Source organism: Ischnura elegans, chromosome 4, assembly GCF_921293095.1.
Source record: "Ischnura elegans chromosome 4, ioIscEleg1.1, whole genome shotgun sequence".
NCBI lineage: Eukaryota > Metazoa > Arthropoda > Insecta > Odonata > Coenagrionidae > Ischnura > Ischnura elegans.
Genome location: NC_060249.1, coordinates 22,427,939 through 22,433,938, shown reverse-complemented (window position 1 = coordinate 22,433,938; position 6,000 = coordinate 22,427,939).

The window sequence follows — 6,000 nt, the reverse complement described above, 5'->3', positions numbered from 1 at the left end:
GTAGTATTTTATTGATAAAACTTCAACATGGGACCATGGTCCAAGGAAGGGTGGTCCCCGGGTAGTCACTGGTCCCTTTACACTTGTATCGTCATTTTTCACTGCGTGAGCATTTTGCTCACATTCATCGCCGCTGAAGAGGTGGTATATGTATACGCACCTGCAGCTGGCCCTTTTCCGGCTATGTAAGCCGGGCCAAATTTGAGGTGGACGGACGAGGTATAAGCATCAAAACATATTTTGTTAAAAAGTACAAGTAAGGCAAGCCATTTCTTATTTGTGAAGTCATTCCTGATTATAAAGGTGTAAATTTCGGTTTAGTTTGAGGATTCAGTTCATGGTATTTGATTCGTAGCAATCATTCGGTTCCCTAAATGGTTCATAATGAACCGAGTGTATCTTGAATCCGTGTGAATCTTGAATCTTGAATATTATGACGGGTAGATATGCAGAATGATTTTTTTTCATGTTAACGACATCTGTGATAAATTGTTTTTTTAATATAAAACATCTTCATTTCGTCTGAATAATATGCTATGCAAAATCAGTTCTACAAAATAAATTTATTGTAAAATGCAATTACTATTAACGTGAACTCTTAAACGAAGTTAAATCAGTCAGATTGCATACACATTTTAACTGTTCCAATGCATGCAACTATTTTGTGAAGAATTTATTTCCTATTAAAAATAATTAATTGTGAGAATGAAAACTTCACTCTAATTTCATCTTAAAAAATTACCGTACCTCAAGAATTTTCATTTCACTGGTAAGAATACTTACAGTCCAGGAAATGAAGCACTTTGGCTTCATTTTTTTTCACTGGATGGATTTACTTTAAATTTTGACAGTTGTTAGGGAATATAGGTAGGGAATGACCAAAGATTAAAATCTATATGATACCGACGGGCGCTTTTACCCTGGGGGCGGATATTTTTATTAAGTTTTGACCGTAGGAATCGATGAAAAGAACTAATTATAAGTAGAAAATCTTCTTTGCATTTTTTTCGTTACATTAACAGTTTTCGAGTTATTCGCGATTGAAAGTTACAGTTTTTCATCGAAAAAAAACTTTTTTGTTTGTTTTTCGCAAATAACTTGAAAAATATGCATTTATAAAAAAAAACCTATAAATTACATTGTAGCTTATAGAACAAAAAAGAAAATTCTTTTTTATGCTTCCTTGGCGACCGGTACGAATAGAGATAGGGCTTGTTAATGTCAAGCTTTTGTTTGTTTTTTATATACATATTTTAGATATTCCATGTAAAATATCGGAAATACTATGCAATTCTCGGGTAAAAAATTAAGAAATTAGTTTTGTTTTACAAACTTTCTTTAGAAACTGAAAAGATTCCTTAGCATGAAATTTGAGTGACTTTTGATAAAAATTAAATCAGTCTATACTTTTTTCTACGTAAATATCAGTGAAAACAGCAATGGAATGACCAACCTAACTAAAATTGATCGAATTCCTTTTGCAGTTCTCTTCTCAGTTAGATACTGTCAATAAATCTAAAAATTTTCATCTATTTTCAATCTTTAATTTTAAAAAATCTACTGGTGAAAAACGATTTTCAAGATTTCGTAAAAAATATACCTTTTTCAAAATAACTCCAAAGATACGGGAGATACGAAAACTTTCTGGGTAAAAAAATTGTAGCTGCTATAATTGAATACATTTTTATACCTTTTAAATTTCCTGTATAGTAATGATTTTGTGAGATATGGCCGTCTCCATTTAAAAGCAATCATCACCTTATTTAAACTCTTTAAACACGCCCCTTTTCAAAACTAAGGAATTAAAACAATTAATTTTACATTGTTCCTTAGAATTTAAAACAACCTACGAAATAATTTTGATATAAACTTTTTATCAACAAAAACGAAGGAACTATGCTTGAAAAACCAATCTACTTTTTTTTGGAAATATTTGAAAAGCACAATTCAGACCATCATAATCTACATTAACGGTATATTATTTTTTGTGCTACACGATTGGCACTTACGTAAACACTCAAATTTACACCAAAATGAGCATGTACTCCCATAATGTGTTTATAAACAAATATGCATGTGTGTGTGTGTTCGCTCGCACGCATGTAGCGTGTGTGCAGGTGTGTTGCGTAAAGACTGGACGTCATACAGTATCTGTTGTATCCTTTTATATGTACTGTATTCATGAATATTCATTAAGGTGTTTACCATTGGACCCCATCAAAATTAACAAACCGCCTGCACCTGAAGAAATTAACAGAATAATTTTTTATAATCACAAAAAAGGTGCGCCGTTTCATTTGGCTGAAGAAAAGTGGGATAATATTGCACTTCTATCTCTTCTCGGTGCTCTGATGAGGATTGTCCAGTATTCGAAGAAGACGAGGATGACGCCGACGACGATGACTATATAAATGAAGATGATAAAATATTTTTTTTATCTGTGCCTGTTTTTAGTTTAACTTTCGTGTATGTATATAAATATTTAGTTTAATATTTTTGTGTAAATTAACGTTTGTGTCTAGTTTTAGTTATTTCCTATTTATATTTATTAAAATAGTTTATAAGCATTTCCATTACATAGGGTGGTTTTTTAGGGTTGAGAAGTTGGAAAATAAAATTAGTACATATCTGAAACCACAGCATCCTGAAATTAAAAACTGTGACGAATAATTATTTTTTTAGGATAAATAATTTTTTTACGTTTAACCCCCAATAAGGGTTAATATATTCTTAAATTATGTTCCAAAGCATAAAACAAACATTGTTCAACTAATCCAAACCAAATTTTATCCATATAAAACTTTCTAATGTAGTCTATCTACTAATGTAGTCTAAATACTAATGTTAGGTGTCAGAAGCAGTAAATTTTTTCCGTAGAAAATCATCCCATTTCCGCACAGAAAACTTTTTGGTTTTGATTGTGAAGATACTTAGTTCACCCTATGGTCGTCTTTAATTATCTGGTGATATCCGCTTGTTTCTTTAGATTGACTTGTAGACTTATGCTTACACTGGGTGGTAATGAGATCAGAATCTAATGTACCTCAGTTTTTATGAGTGATCTTGATGAAAATGTAAATCTTCAGAGAAAGCACAGTGATGAATGGATGGATGAAGAACAGTTAAAGTAATCCATAAATGTCATTTTTTGTTTACTTTTATGATGACTCTTGCATGAAATATGCAGGCAGTAGATGCACGTATTGAATTTCCGTTTCTTGCTCTATTACCGTGAGTGGCCTAATTTCGACCGGCTTAAAATAAACCAATCGGTGTATTCATTTATTGTACGAGGTTTCAGAAACATATTTGCGACGATTCGACAGCCAAAAGGAGTTCAAGTTTTCTTCATGATCCTCTTTTGGTCAGAATCGTAGGATGTAACCATATGGATGCGGTGGGCGGAAATGAATAACGAAGAAGTTGGAGAAATGAGTGGCAGTTAGGCTGAAAGAATGAAGAATGGATTTTGGTTACGGAAGCGGGAGAGGTTTACGAAGCGTTTACGATAGCAGGAATTGATTGATGTTTGCAAGGGGAAGAAGGAGATTTGCAGTGGCTAGAGTGGGTGTACAGGGTACAGAAAACTCATTCAAATATATTCACGAGCTCAAGCATCCCGTTCTTCTCTTGCTGCCCAGAGGGCGCTGTGGACGTAACCTAGAATAAATACGGACCAAATGATAAATTAAACGAAGACATTTTTGTACGTACGATGTGAGGATCTTTTCCAGATAGCGTGAACCCCAGGCGCAATGCGCGCAGCAAATGTAAAGTATGTACTTATTTAACTATTTTATTCCTTACGTGTATGTGCAGCAAAGGGAATTAGATTTAACCTCAAGGCCGGTGCAAGCATTGAGAGCATATATACCTTCGTATATTGCGAATAAAATCGTCACGTTCACCATGAAAATTGGCACAACAAGATTCACATAGGGTGCATAGTGTATACTTTTGTGGAAAACATTAATTTCGTGTCTTTTTTATTTAAACCTAACTGTAAGAAGTCTGAAAATATATCCGCTTCTCATCATCGCGTCTGGTGGTAGGACTTCCACCCAAATAACTTTATGTCAGTGCCATGGTGGCAGTTTGTTCCAGGAACTTTTGCTTTGTGAGATGAAGGAGACTTTTTTTACAATTTGGTATACATTTTTTTCCGCTATGGTTTCTTTCATAGAGGTATTTTTCTACATTATATGAAAATGCGTGGAATGTAGCGGTTTTTCTTTTTTGCATAAAATACTAACTGCCGAGTAAATAATTTCTCGAATGATTCTTCTTAAGATCGTCATATTTTTGAAAGAATAATTGAAAATACGTATCTTGCATTAGATTGCAACTCTTCACGCGTTTTTATAAAAATGGGAAATTATGTTTCAGGTCATCTTTTATTATCCTCAAAGACGTCTGCTGGTCTGAAAAACGGACTTAAAAAAAGGTTTCACTACCTTGTGCAATGATTATTGCATAAATAGGTAAATTCACCATTTTTCAAAAATGAAAAGAGATTTTTTAAATATCTGCCCCGGCGGCGGCGGGAGGTAAGCACTCGTATATAGGACGTAGAGCTTGATATGTTGAGACAGAGGCCTTATAATTAGTCTCTTGGCGTTCGTGAGGTGGGCGTCCGGTCTGGGAAATGATTGGAGTTGGGTAAGAGGGCATAAGGGAGTAGGGTACTTGGTCCCTTAGGGAATAGGCATTGAGTGTGTAGGGCTTGCGCAGCCGCGGCGGGAGTTCAGGGAAGGAGAGAAAGGGTAGCCTGCCGAAATGTCAAGCATTGTATTCATGTAGCTTTAAAGATCGTTTCCACAGACGATGCAGGCAGGCTGTTTGCCTATTCTTGCTGTTAACTTATTCTCGCTGTTTACAAGAAATGTTGAATCTGAGAATGATGCTTCCTTGTTGGAGTACGAAGGTTAAAGAGCACTGTTATTACGCAAGAAATTGTATTTGCAAATTAAGTTTGAAGTAATACAGGCACGCTCGTGAGCTACACAGGTTGCTTTCAAGAATTTATGAGTCAGAGAATCATTACTTACTTGTCATACCAGGCAGATTTTATATGCACTGATTTTGCGTAAGATAGTATGGAAGTATCTTATTCATGGGTATGAAATTTCGACTGATAAGCATTTCGCCAGTAGATAATTATTCCCCGGGAAATAGTTTAAGTTTAATATAAATGCGGGAAATAAAACTTGTTCTTAAGCCAAGTGGCATGGTCTGCACTACTTAAAAATTATGGATTCCAGAGCTTCACTTTTCTCTGAGAAAGATAATGAAGGAAAATAGGCGAATATTTCCTAAAATTCATGGACTTTAGAGATTAAAGATTTAGACTTTAAAGATGAACATTTCTAACTCTCCGCCGTTTGGAATACACCTGGATATCCGGCCACAACATTGTTTTTGACGAATCAACGTATACCGATCTATCATGCATTGTATCACGGAAATACGGGCTTGAGTGAACCTCTGTATTCCTTGTATATAGAAAATTATTAATTGGCATAAAACAATTTAGTACATGTCTATCACTAATTTTCGTTGAAAAAAGGTTAAATTTACTTAAAAAAAACACGAGTAATGCTACCTCATGGTAAAATGTTCTGTGAGCGACAATACAGTATAGCAAGGTAGCGTGCCTTGACGACGAATAGGGACTCTTTGAAGCCAATTTTCTTCAGGGATGCTTGTCCTAAGGTGTGATAGTAAGAATGATATACCTAATCCGTTTAAATCGTTGTTTTGCAGTTTTTTATATTGAGAAGACGGAAGAGTCGAATATATATTTTAAATATCATCCTTGTAGTGTGTAAATTGCGGATTTTTTTCCCTTTCTATCTACCGTTTGTGATTTTTCTTCATTCAACTGCGAATGGTAAAATCGGTTTCTTCATGAAATTATTTGGGTGATCTGACTTGAAGCCTGACGGATTCATTCTTTATATATTTTCATCAGATTATTTTCGCATTCTTTGGACGTCCGTA